We start from the raw sequence: 14,185 nt of genomic DNA on the forward strand, positions 1-14,185 counted from the left end.
CGGATAGATGAGTGAATGAAAAATCCTTTCCGATGTGTCTTCAGATTTGAAAAGCCATGTGACTGCGTACAGTTCATGAACTCCATGTGGGGATTACACGACCTTCAAGCTCTTCTCATTGATCTTGGCAGAAACCTTACACCTGACAGGATATATATTTTGCAACTGTGGCTTTTTGTTATTGGGGAGGTGATATTTATGTTACCAGCAGTGAGGAGAACAGTCAAGAAGTTGGCAAACCTGTTCCAAGGGAAGCGTATGGGAGTTCCTATTAATTGTATCTCCTATCTTATGAGCTCCCAGGCTATGGACAACTTTAAACTATTGGGAATGCAAACCGGTATTACAAGCAAGAAAGCAGGAGGAGGCTGGGGTTCTGCATTGCAGGATTTCACACCCATCAACAAAGAAGGATACAGCTTCTGCTGTGATGGCTTTTATTGTGTCAGGCCTGTCACAAAGAGGCTTTTGTGGTAATGGACAGCACACTCATCGCCATCAGAGCACACTGTTGTGTAAGGCAGAATTTCTCCCCTAATATTTGAGAGAAAAATTTTCCTCTCATATTTGGTTACCAAATAGTGCCAGCAGAAAATCCTACTTAAAGAATCCCCTTTAAGGGAGAGCATGCGTGCAAGGGTGGGCGCTGGCCCACAGCAGGTGCATACAGCAGGTCCCCTCTCCTACTAGTGTTTGGAGCGGCGGGATCCTCACTCTGTGGCAAAACATTTAGAAAGTTAGACCACAAAAGAAATATATTTCACAATCATGATGACTTTTTAAAATTAAAACTTAAGGCAGTCAAAATTCTGCTTTTTTTCTCCCTTCTGACAGTTGATGATTTTCCTTTCTTTTCTTCAACATTTCCTATGCTTTCTGTCAAGGCTTTATGCATCCCAAGTTCTAGCATAAATACATCAGCATCGAGTTACTGTCAAATAAGTTGTAAGGGCACATCAAACAATGATCCTAAAGTGTCCCAGGGAAGCAAGGTTACTTTCTTTCTAACTGCATACAGATTTGAAGTGAGCAGTGCTCTACTTCAGGGATACAAAGTTACAGAGAATTTTCTTTTCTCTTTCTTTCTTTCTTTCTTTCTTTCTTTCTTTCTTTCTTTCTTTCTTTCTTTTTCTTCTTTCTTTCTTTCTTTCTTTCTTTCTTTCTTTCTTTCTTTCCTTTCCTCCTTTCTTTCTTTTTCTTTCTTTCTTTCTTTCTTTCTCTCTTCCTCCCTCCCTCCCTCTCTCTCTCTTTCTTTCTCCCTTCATTTTGGCCTCCTTCTCTCCTCACCAATTTGCCTGAAAGACTGAAATTTGACTCCTGAGTTTAGAGGGTAACTTTTTAAATCCTTCCCCAACTCCCAAGACTCCTTCCACCCTGCACCCAATGTCTCCCTTCTTCACATTCTATCTAGCACTGTTTATGTGACATGTTCACGTCCTGATGAAAATCTCACTGTTCCCTTATATGGATCAGTCTCTTGGTGCACAACTGAGGGACCTGGTCCCCGTGCTCTATTCTAGGAATTAACTGGCCCCTAGCTTGACAATCACTCACTGTGCAGGCAGAGGCTGCTTTCTTTTCCTGAAAAACATGTTCCAGAGTACAGTTGGTGTGAGGTGATCATGGTTAAATCAGGAGAAGGAAATTGGGCAGCTTTGGACAGGTGCCCTACAACATGCACCAAATTCTCTTGGTTTTGCAAACTACAGATTTTCTTCGCTCTGTGTTTCCTTTATCCCCATGAACCCATAGTGCTTCTTGCACAATAGTTCCTCAAATATTACCCAAATAGTGAAGGGTAGGGCTTTCAAAAACAAATAACTCTATCTTATTTTACTTGACTAATTTCCTACAGGATATAAAAGACACTGATAATGAGAATATCAGTATCTGTTGTTTAGGTAGCCGTGTTACTGTTAAAAGACTATATTTAGGGACATGCTTCAGTTATTTTATAAACTGCATTACCTTATATTTTATCTTTTAAAGCAAATGATAGGTTTCTTAAAGGATGTGATAAAACATTAGTTAGGATATTGGATGAACAAAAGAGCAACCAATAGAATTGCCGACGACTCGGGTGAAAAGAGCATTGTATTTTTCCCACTGTGAAGGGACAATGCTGACCTTGGATTAAAAATCAGGGAACCGTAATTATTGACAATCAGCTGGCATATTTATGAAACTGTCTTCAATCACATAATCACATTTCACTCAGTCACCGATGTTTTTCAATGATACCGCCTGTTTGCTTTGGTGCACCCATGGGGAGTCAGAAAGTCTGACTCTGATGTGTTTTAAAAAATCCAAATTAGTCAATTGACTGCGCTTGATGGGTTGGGTGAGTAATAGTCCTGTAACGCCCACTGTTCTCTACTGATATGGCATATTCATTTTGAGGGTAAAAATGCAGGTGGAACCGTCTCTGCATTCGTGGTCCCTGTCCCCAAATGATGTGTGGCAGAGCAAGGAGGTTACAACCCAGAGCTCAGCCTCCATGGAGGCAGGTGAGGCCACTTCCCACATGGGTGACCTTGAGCAAGTTGATGTCTTCAAGGGTCTCTCTCTTCTTGGGACCAGATCAAGTAAACTCTCTCTGGGGGCTCTGAAAGAGAAGGCAAATGAGATCCTATGTGTGAAATTCCTAGCACAGTGTCTGGCACATAAGCATTTGATAAGTGTTTATGATTGTCATTAACTCTAACAAGATGTTGGGTTCTTTCTTTAAACAAGGGATTCAGGGCAACAGGGTGGCTCAGTGGGTTAAGCCTCTGCCTTTGGCTCAGGTCATGATCTCAGGGTCCTGGGATCAAGTCCCACATTGGGCTCCCTGCTCAGCAGGGAGTCTGCTTCTCCCTCTCCCTCTGCCCACCCCCACCCCTGCTTGTGCTTTCTCTCTGTGTCTCTCTCTTTCTCAAATAAATAAATAAAAATCTTGAAAAAAATTTAAAAAACAAACAAACAAGAGATTCACTCACAAAGGTGTGTTTAGATCTTTCCGTCAATCGCAATGTCCAAAAGAAGTACAGCCTTGAAGATCTTGATGCCTCCCTCCTCAGAGCGAAGCTCACACATTTTCTTGTCCTGTTATCTCTGTGTCCTGTTTGAAAGCTGGGCCTTAGAGCTCATGCATTTTGTTCTGTTTTTAGCCGGCCTAAGTTAGAATGAGCCTCAAGGATAGAAGGACAAGCCTGAAGATACACAGATATTTATTTTATGTATTCAGGGGGAAATGTACTCATTCACTCTTCATTTAAGATACACTTTGGTAAAGATCTTATTTATTTATTTATTTATTTCCTTCTTACTTACTTGCTTACTGTTCCAGGGGAGGGGCAGGGGTAGAGAGAAAAGGAGAGAGAGCATCTCAAGCAGACTCCTTGCTGAACACAGAGCCCAAGGTGGGACTCCACATGGGGCTCGATCTCATGTCCTCAAGATCACAACTTGAGCCGAAATCAAGGGTCACATGCTCAATCAACTGAGCGGCCCAGGTGCTCCTCAAAATACATTTTTGTAAGTGCCTAACAGGTGAGAAGTTTGAACATACTACTAATGAGATATTTTTCTCTCAGAAAGGATTTCTTATGTTTCTAATTGACGAACTTTGTTTTAACATTTATTTGTGTCTTGCAAATTTCCATGGTACTTTCTGGCTGGAGCAACGTGCCTCATATCAGAAAGAAAAGCCTGTTACTGCACTAATTTGTTGTCAAGTCAAAATTACAGAATACCCGATAACTGTGAACATCTTTAAAAGGTTTATACAGCGGAGCATTTTACACCAGCATCCATTCCATTTCTGTGCAATTGCCTTTTTTAACATGGAAAGTTCTAGAATGTCTATCTTTGACCTTGGATTCTATGGATTAGTGGATCTTCTGTATTGTCCTTGGGCTTCAAGCTGCAAACAGATCTCCTTTGCATCCTCAGAACCTGAAAAGTACCTGGAGGACAGCAGGTTAAAGTTGAATTAAGGAAATAAAGAAGGGAAAAATAGAAAGCAGGTAGGAGATGGTGTAACACGAGGAGGAGAGGAAGAAGGGAGTTGCTGTTGTAACAAGCTGTTAGATTAGAGGAAATGCAGAACATGGGCGGGGTGCAGGGGTGACAGTTCTCCTTTTTATGGATTTCAGAGGAAGAAGTCAAACGAAATGCTTGGAGTTTCCCAACACAGAAGGGGAATGGGGTGAACGTGGATATGGTCCAGTAAGAAGCTTACTGGGCCTCTTCTAAGGAGGCAGCCAAGAGCGGCATCATCTGCCTGGGAATAGGGGAACAACCAAAGCATCGTCACTCACACCTGCTTAAATTCCCAGTCCAGCGAATGTCGCAAAGATCAGTGTATCAATAATGTGACTCTTAAAAATCCCTTAGGAAATGATGGCCATTTTGGAGACCAATATATTTCTCAATAAATTCAACATAATCAGTTTTCTTCCAGGGCTGAAACAAATTATTTCTCAGGCTGAGGACCAGCTGCATTTGTGTTCGTAGGACTGTGCTGTATAAAAATAATACAGCGGGGTCATAGCCATGGAGACCAGAAACGAGAATGACCAAAGGAATGGCAGATTCACCGCTGGTGCCTCTCAGGCTGGCTGACTCCCGTATGTCCATCTATCTTCTGGGCGAAGGGGCCGACGGGAGGGCATGCAGTGTGTGTGTGTGTGTTTTCCTGTTTCGTAGCCAAGTGTAAATAGCTGATTTTGTCTCAGTTAAAAGTACCAATGGTAAAACTCCACTGTTCTAATCATCTCATTACCCACCAAAAGAATCTTTGGAGAGGAAGCATTGCTTTCTCCAGCAAACTGAGGTTTTGTTTCAACGGTTCAACTGGAGGGGAAGACACAGCTCTTTAAGAAGAGGTAGTGAGGAAATTAAATTCTGGAGGTATTTGCCAAGTATGTAAATACTGTGCACTTTCCAATAATAGAAACTGCAATCAAGCTGGTATTGAGAAATAACGGAGGAGAAAGTCAGGCAGACCCATCTTGTACGCAATACGTTATTTTGTACCTGGGAACCTGACCTGATATAGAAATGCCGAAGTACCTGAGAGCGTGTTTTTAAGTGCGCAAGTCATGGACGATGTCATTTGCTTCCTGCACAGAATCTTTGTAGCGATTAGAAGCTTCCCAGGGAAACTGAAAGCTCTGGCGGGGAAAGCAGAAACCTAGATTTGGTTATTTTGCTTCTGAGAAATTGGGTTTTCGTGTTAAGTGAATTCAAGCGTTCTCACAGGTACAAGAAAGGAATCGCGGCTCCTTAGGACAGACCCTCTTATCCACAGGCAAAGTGCAGTGTGTGGGGTTCAAGACTTTCCTGAATTGCCTTAATTATACATTTTACCTCTCTCAGAGGCCATCTCTTCTGCTGCTCAGAACCATTTACAATTTACTGCCATGATAACCTGGGACGGTCTCCAAAAGCAGTCACTCCCGAGCACGTCTTCTCATAGGAATTACACTGCTGTTACCAGGTAATTTTAACCAGATGAGAAAAGAGCTGGCAGACACGCATTTAGGTACAAACTCTCCTGGAGCAGATACATGGGGAATCTGCAAGGCAGATGGTCTAATGAAAGGACGTTATCTCACCACAGGGCGCTGTCGAAAGACGGGAGGTTAGTGGTTCTCAATGCGGAGTGGCGTTGCCCCCCAGAGGATGTTGGGCAATGTCTAGAGACATTCTGGGTTGTTACAACTGGGGATAAGCAGGGAGGGGACTGCTGCTGTCATCTAATGGGGAGAGGCCAGAGAAGCCACCAAACAGTATGCAGTGCACAGGACAGCCCCCGCACTGGAGAATTCTCCAGCCCCAAATGTCAATGGTGCCCTGGTGTCCTCCTTGCTGCTGGAGCCCCCTCGTGGCCCCAGTCCCTGGAACAGATGCTTGCTGGAGGTAAGGAAGCAGCCCTCAGGCATGAGCTCTTGTCCCTGTAAACATGTGGTTCCAGAAGGTTATCAGTGACAGGGCACGCCGTGCATTCTCACTGTTTCCCTGAGACCGTAGAACAGACTTCTACAACTGTCTGGACTATTTACGAAGCCTCGTTGTGTTTTCTTAAGCCAATGAAGATATGGCGGGTATCACCGTGCTTATTTTAGAGACGATAGAACTCAGATACAGAGGGGGATGACCTGCCTAAGCTCAGGCTGGCAAGCATCCGTTCTAACTGCTGCAGCTCATGGTGATGGTCTGAATATTAGTGCTTCTTGCGGGCAGACACTGCGCTGAGTTATTCGTATGTAAGTTCTCGTCTTACCCTTCCATGCTCCCCACAGGTGGATACCACCATCCTCCTCTCGGGGGTTGGCTGAGGCACCAGGGCCCAGAGACGTTCTGGCTTCCCAGCTGGTGAAGGGCAAACCTGGGACAGGAGCCAGTCCCCGACTTTCCAGGACCCGCCCCTTCCCCCACCCCTCCCCCACCCCACATGCGAAGGCAGAGTTCTTACCCGGGTAAGTAGGAAGGTTCCATCAAACATATATAGAAGAGCTTTTTTATTTGAATGGGATTGCACACTGCAGTCATGGAAATGGTGTAATTTCCATTCATATTTTTTTTTCAAAACATGCTTTCTCATTTATCTTTGCTAAATGGTGGAGATATATAGCAGTCAGTCAGATAAGGGCCCTAAACCTGATTCATGCATCCACGCCCTCACTCATGAAATATTAAGCACCTACTGTGTACCAGGGATATTTCTCGGCTCTGAGCGATGCTTCCTCTTCATGTGGTCACTACCTAGTGCGGGAGGCGAGGAGTCATGCTAACAGACTGAAAATGGTGTGATTCAGAAGAGAAGTGTGACGTCTGTGAAATTTCAGGGACAGGGAAGAGCCCAAGCCTGGTTGAACAGGAATGGCCAGTTTGCCTAGAGCCTCGGCCGTGTGGGAGTATTAGAAGGGGATGTACCTAGGAAGGGGTTTCTGTAGATCTTATAGAACCTGGACACTCTATGGAGGAGTTTGGTTCATACTCAGTAACAGATGAGGAGCTGTCTGTCTCCTCGCCTTTCTGGGTTTTGTCAGTGGCATCTGCACCTGTAACCCAAGGGCCATCTTTGTTGCTCATGTCTCTTTGGTTACCAAGTTCTGCCATATTTTTTTCCCAAATGGCTTCCGCACAGGATGACGTGGGGTAAATCGCCTATCTCTGTGAAATGGTTTCTCTTCATTTGTAAAATGGGAGTCCTATGTGTGCATTGTTGAGAAGGATAAATGGGAACACACACACAGCATCAGGACATGGTGGTGTGGAGATGAGTGCTCTGGCCTCTGCGGTCCCCTCTTTACTTCCTCTCCATCCTCTTAACCCCTTTCTTCAGCCACTTACCGTCCCACCACACCACAACCTGGGTGACCTACCTGGGTGACCTCCTGCTTTGTTCCTTCTCTGCGAATCCAAACATTTCTGCCACTACTCTCTGGTATGAACTCTTTTGTCCTGGGGGTTTAATTCTATTCACTTGATTACTTATGAGCTCATTGTTTTCCAACTCCTTGAAAATGGTTCAAAAGACTTATTTCATTGATCTTGACATCCTGAATCAGGAGTTCAGTGGGGGAAGACCTTTTCCCACTTGCATCCATCTGGGCTTTGCAAGTGTGCAGGAAGAATAGTGTTGTCTTATTAGCTGTTGTCTTATTAAAGTAGAAACTCCAGCCACCGGGCTGAATGAGAGAACATTAGCAGTATATGTAGACCACGTATTCTTCCTCAGACCCAGTTAATTAAAGCATGAGAGAGGGGATAAGGTCAGAGGGAGAAGCAGACTCCCCGTGGAGCTGGGAGCCCGATGCAGGACTCAATCCTCAAGACTCCAGGCTCAGGACCTGAGCTGAAGGCAGTTGCTCAACCAACCGAGCCACCCAGGCACCCGGGTGTCCCAAGTTTTAACCCTGAATTCCCACTGATTGCAGGAAAGAGTTAGGAGATTCGTGATTTCTATGTCTGTTGAATGTGTATTATTGGAGTTAATTGTTAGGAAATTATTTTAAGCAGGATTGTTTAAGTACTGCAGAAATGAAAACTGTTTCAACTTGTAGCAGAAATCCAGGCTCCCTTCATGTTTCTACATGTCTGATAAAAGCAAAAGACTGAATCATTATCCACGAGACCAGAAATGTATGTAAAATGCAATCGACTGATTTGCCAGTTGTGCCTCCTCATGTGAACATCTGTTTGGCGGTTACCAACTACCTATCACAAATACCTATAGAATTGAGCTAGAACCTGGGTCCAAAGCCCCGTTTCCTGCTTTCCTCCCTCTCTCCGGGGAGGAATAGGGATGCAGGGAGGCTTCCAGCAGGGTCCGTGGAGGCAGCCCTGCTCCAAGGCATGGGCCCACTCTCGGCCTCCCCTCCAGGTAGAATTTCTCAGTGGGGCGTGGTCTCTCCCAGTCAGTGCGGCCCCTGAGCCTCTCCCGGAGTGTCTTCTGAGCAGGCGTCGCCTCAGGCGCAGACTCCGCTTGGGTCTGCCCTCACTTGGGCAGCAGGACTGGCCTCATTCCAAAGACGCACTGCTTTTCCTAGAAGGAGGCAAGATCACAGGAGCAGTGCAGTCGGAGGTCCCCTGCAGCCGTCTCGCTTGGGGCTAGTCCTATCAGACCTGCCATCAGATCTTCCCTCTTGTAGAACATTCCGTCACAATTCTGTCCTTTGAACTTCTCTCCAGGCACTGGCTCTTGCCCCGCAGTCATGATCCTATCTTAAAACAAATGCCTTACCTCGATGTTTAATCTCTCCCCTTCCATCAAGGGCCTGTTAAAAAGTCCCTCAGAAGACCAACGTCATGTTTGTTCTCTCTACTTCTCCATCTTCCACTTATTCTTTTTTGGTAGCAGGTTTAATCCGCCTATCAAGCAAGTTACCCATTCCATTGTATAATTCAACAACTCTGTAAATCCATAGTTGTGCCTTTATCACCCAAATCAACCTTAGGCTATTTCCATCACCCCAAAAAGAAAGTCTGTACCCATTGGTGGTGGCTCCCCATTCCCTTCACCCCCCCAGCCCTCAGCAGTCACTGCTCTACTGCGTCTACAGAATTGTCCAGTCCGGACAGCTGATATAAAAGGAATCCTACAATATGTGGGCTTTCGTGTCTGGCTTTTTTCACTCAGCATTGCTTTTAAGGTTCATCCACATTGTAATATCTCCCAGCACTTCATTCCTTTTTAGGGACAAATAATCTTCCAGTCTATGGACATATCACATAATTGTTCTATTTATTGGCTGATGGACATTGGATTGTTTCTTCCTTTTTGCTCTTGTGCATAAAGCTTCCCTGAATATTCCTGCACAAGATTTTGTCTGGATATCTGCTTTTACTTCTCTGGGGTAGGATTGGTCACCTTCCCCTGTGGCATGTGGCTGAATAGGAAAGGAGGAGGAAACAGAACAAAGTCAAGGTCTGTCGGGCAAAGAGGGGGAAGAGGTGATGGGTGAAGCCAGTCAGTCTCCACGATGTTTCTTACTGTACTGAGGGTTAAATTCAATGATCACACTATAGGTTTCACCTTTTCTTTGAGTCATTTTCTGTACCAAGCTTAGAAACATCCTTCAATTTCTAGTTTTTTAAGTTTCTGTTGTTTGAGAAGAATGTGTACTTTTACCAAATATCCTTTTGCCATCGAATGAGATTATTTTGTTTGCCTATATTGTGAGATCCCATATTTATAGATCTTTATTATTAATATAACATTAAATTCATGGGATTAAAATTTGCTTGTAGTGAGCAGTTCTTTTTTTAAAATTTTATTTATTTTTTCAGCGTTCCAAGATTCATTGTTTATGCAGTTCTTTTCATATATTGTGAAAATGTCTTCACAGTTCTGTATTTAAAATGCTCAGACTTGGGGCCCCGGGGTGGCTCAGTCAGTTTAGCGTCTGTCTTTGGCTCGGGTCATGATCCCAGGGTCCTGGGATCAAGGCCCATGGGAATCTCTGCTCAGCCGGGAGCCTGCTTCTCCCACTCCCTCTACTGCTCCCCCTGCTTGTGATCTGTCTCTCTCTGTCAAATGAATAAATAAAATGTTTAAATAATTTTAAAATAAAATGCTCATAAATAAATTGTAATATATAGGTAGGGATTCAGTTTTCTGGACCATAGGCAAACAGTGTCGCTTATGCATAAATATGTAGTAGGATAAGCTACTAATAAGAATAGTAAAGGAGTATTAATGGCAGGGATGTGGTAAGTCAGCTGGTAAAAAATATTCAGCAGTTGAAGGAGATTTTGTGGCCTGAAAGTCTACAGAGAATTGCCCCATCAAAAAGGGCTCCCCAGGAAGCCCCCAGGGACCTGGCCTGCATGGTGACCGTCCCCACCTCCAACGGGACAGATGCCCTGGCAACAGTTAACTCACTACTCAGACCGATTTGGACACATTCAGGCCAACAGATGGACTTTAATAATAGACCACTTTGAAAATCCTGGAACACCGTCAACTTCTCTACCTTAAGGCTCTCCCTATGTGGGGACCATAGCATGGCCGTGATCTCCACATGAACCCCATGAAGATCCCCCAACACATTCACAATTAAGGCTGGCCTTCTAGCTTTTAAGTAATGAATTGTATTTTTTCTCTGCAGATGATACCTTTGTGTTATTAAAAATTCAAGTATTATAGAAAAACACAAAGAGCAAAAAAAAAAAAAAAATCACCCCAAATCTCACCACCTCCAGAAAAGCCAGCATTACTTTTGGTAAGAGTCATTCCAACCATCAAATTGTGCCAAGCGTAAAGAGGGAAGGGTCAATGAACAGTGAGGGAGAAGCACAAGTGAGTGTGGCTTCATTTTATAACAAGGGAAGCATATGAGACATGCTCTCTCATCTCTAAAATATTAATTTTCAGATCATGTGAGGTTAATGGAAAGAAAAGAAAATGAAGTGAAACAGAATGGACAGATAAACTTATATAAATATTTTTTTTCAGATCCTACATTAGTTCCCAAAGTTGCCTCTAATGTTAAGAAATTGCAAGAACCACTGAGGGGTCATGACTGTATTCTTTTTGCCATGTTTCCCCAAAGTTGGATAATCTAGATTGACTCTGCTCTGAAAAACCAGGTGAGAAGCACTCATTCATTTTCTGACCTCCCTTCCCCGTTCTCCTAATTTTTTCCTTACCTGCCACAAACATAATTCCCCTGGGGAGTTGCTTGTTTGTGTTTTCATAATTCTTCCTTTGAATTGACCCTATGAGAATCAACATTCACTGCTTAGCTTTGAGCCCTGCGTTCTCTTTTATTACCCAAATTACACATTCGCTTCTGATCAAATTACTGACCTGGAAGGAGAAAGTTCAGTCTGAAATATTGCATCACAAACAGCCAGAGATGAACCTCTCCTCTTGGACACGAACGTTAACATAGCTTAGGTTACCTTTGGTCATTTCTTTACCAATTTAAGGTATCATGTAAAATTATTATTTTGAAGCATCTATGGATTAAAAATGACTTATTTGTAACACAAAGGGTTACAATGAAACATATTTCTAGAACAGACGTGACCACCACCCCCCCACCTCCCATGTTCTCACCAGCAGCGCAGCCCCCTGGGAGAAGCCTGGGTTCACATTAGCACCTTGCATAATCACAGCACGACTTATTCAAGCTAAGAAATTAACGTTGGTACAATGCTGTTGACCGGGCTCCAGACTTTATTTGGACAGGGGTTCAGTTTTCTGTTCACCCCCTGTTTCTTCTCCTGGATCCAATAGGCGGTGATTTCGAGACCTATTATACATAGACCTATTATACATATCAAAGGCCTCTTTGTGGCCACTGCCCTGCCTTGGTCCCGGCCCCAAGCTCCTCTCATTCCACCCTGGAGAAAGCCTTCAGATGGTCTCTTTCTCCAGTCCTATACCCAGTGGGATGAATTTTCCAAAACAACAGCTAGATAGAGTCCTTTCCCTTCTTTAACTCTGTTAATGGTATCCCATCGTCCGCCAGACAGAGTAGAAACTTGTTGGTGGGCTCCATTTGGATCCGTTTTATACCTGCTCCTCTGGCCTCGTCTCCTTTGGTCATTCGGGCTCTGAGACCCACGCGGGAAGGCAACGGTGGGATCTGATGCTGTTGGTGCCCAGTTTCCTCTCCCTGCCGCAGGCCACCTATCCACATGCTCCCATTCCCTCTGAGTCTGAGCCTGGAATGTGTCTCCTCATCCTTTTTCTCGCCAGACCTTGATCTGGTACAACTTCTGTGAGGGCATCAATCCCACTGCCCTGTTGTTATGTATCTGCCTCTTCCGCTGGTTTGTCAGGATGTTGAGCGGAACAATCCTGTCGTTATTTTTGTGACCCCAACACCCAAAGTATTCAGTGCTCAATTATTTGTTGACTAGATAACACAAGTTTGAAAAAAATTAATGTTTCTCCTTAATGTGTCTTCATATTTGAATCTGTAATACCATTTTTCAGTTATGGTGAGAGGGACCCACCTGTATTTCACGTTTTAATGGGACACAACCAAAGATTTCCGTTCGTATGTTGTCTGAGTGGCTGTTGCCCCACAGAAACAGAGCTGAGTAGTGGCATCAGAGATTTACGGCCACAAAGCCTAAAATACAGTTGACACTGGAACCACGTGGGGGTGGGGTGGTAACCCCCACCCCACAAAATCACAGATCTGCATATAACTTTGACCTCCTAAATCTTAATGACTAATAGCCTGCTCTTTTGAAAAATAGATTTTATTTATTTATTTGAGAGACAGAGAAAGCGAGCGAGTGAGCATGGGGGGAGGGGCAGAGGGAGAGGATCTCGAGCAGACTCTGCGCTGAGCACAGAGCCCGATGCAGGACTCGATCTCATGATCCTGAGATCAAGACCTGAGCTGAAATCAACAGCCGGACGCTTAACTGACTGAGCCACCCAGGCGCCCCAACTAATGGCCTAATTTTGACAGAAAGCCTTACTGACAACAGTAACCCATATTTGTATGTTACATGTATTGGATACTACAGTCTTACCATCAGGTTAGCTACAGAAAAGCATGTCAAGAGAATCGTAAGGAAGAGGAAATATGTTTATAGTACTGTACTGTTTTATTGAAAAGAAAAAAAATCTGCCTATCAGTGAACCCATGCAGTTCAGACTCATGTTATTCAAGGAACAACTAGATTTACGATTTGACCCTTTATGGAAAAAACTTGCCGACCCGATGTTCCCCTGTCCAATCTGCTTAAGCTCTGCTCTTCCCACTGTAATGATGGTGTTACGGGGGCACCTGTGCAGACCAGCCTGGGCACCTTGCATGGTCACGGCCAGCACTGTGCTTGTCATTGCTGTAAGAGCTTTCTTTCCCATCAATGTGACAATCAGGGGCAGGAATAAACAAACACAGGCAAGCAGTTCAAACAGTTTTCTGTAGCTGCAGAGCAGGTGTGAGGATCAAGACCCCATCTCCAGCCCTTGTAACTCTGTCCCAGGTGACCTCCATGACTCTGCCAGAAACACAGGCTTCTCCCACGGTGGCTCCAACAGGACCAGTGGACACTGCTGACGCTGGATCTCTGATGGTTATCCACAGCTGGGCACGGCTCTAGGTTTTGCTCGATGGGAGGAGAATCAGGGTAGGAACTGCCTACGCTCAGAGTTCCTTGACCACAGATGACAGCGTGACCAGTTTGTCCCTCTCTGATGCCTCTGGAGGACAACTTCAGCAAAGAACATCAGAAACTGAAGCATGGTTCCTTGTTGAAGTTCCTCTTGTTGTTGAAAGTATGTGGCGCTAGGGCGTGTTTGTTCAGATGGCGTCTGATGGAAGCTCAGTCATAGAAATGATGAAACAGGACGATTGGGAGACTCTGTCCTTAGTCAACTAGGAGACCTATTTCATGAAAATTGTCAGGTGACTAACTCAAAACGAACCAGAAAACGTAGTGACGGAAAATCTTCATCTGGAACGTGGAACAGGAAAGGCGAGAGAATGAAAACAAATCGTGACTTTTCAATACAGCCAAATTAAAAGGAACAATGGCAGTGTTTTAAAAGAAGATTTTATTTATTTATTTGAGAGAGAGAGAGAGCATGAGAGCACAAATAGGGGGAAGGGCAGAGGGAGAAGCAGGCTTCCTGTCGAGCCAGGAGCTCAAAGAAGGGCTCTATCCCAGGACCCTGAGATCACAACCAGAGCTGAAGGCAGACACTTAACCGACTGAGCCA

The 14,185-nt window shown here is 44.4% G+C and overlaps 1 pseudogene; it reads left to right on the top strand.

The window, feature by feature from the left end:
* The first annotated feature begins 2,407 nt into the window (after positions 1 to 2,407).
* On the top strand, positions 2,408 to 13,523 carry LOC116854970 (annotated as a pseudogene).
* Positions 13,524 to 14,185: the final 662 nt, after the last annotated feature.

This window comes from Lontra canadensis, unplaced genomic scaffold, assembly GCF_010015895.1.
Source record: "Lontra canadensis isolate GAN:19392208 unplaced genomic scaffold, GSC_riverotter_1.0 scaffold97, whole genome shotgun sequence".
NCBI classification, from domain to species: Eukaryota; Metazoa; Chordata; class Mammalia; order Carnivora; family Mustelidae; genus Lontra; species Lontra canadensis.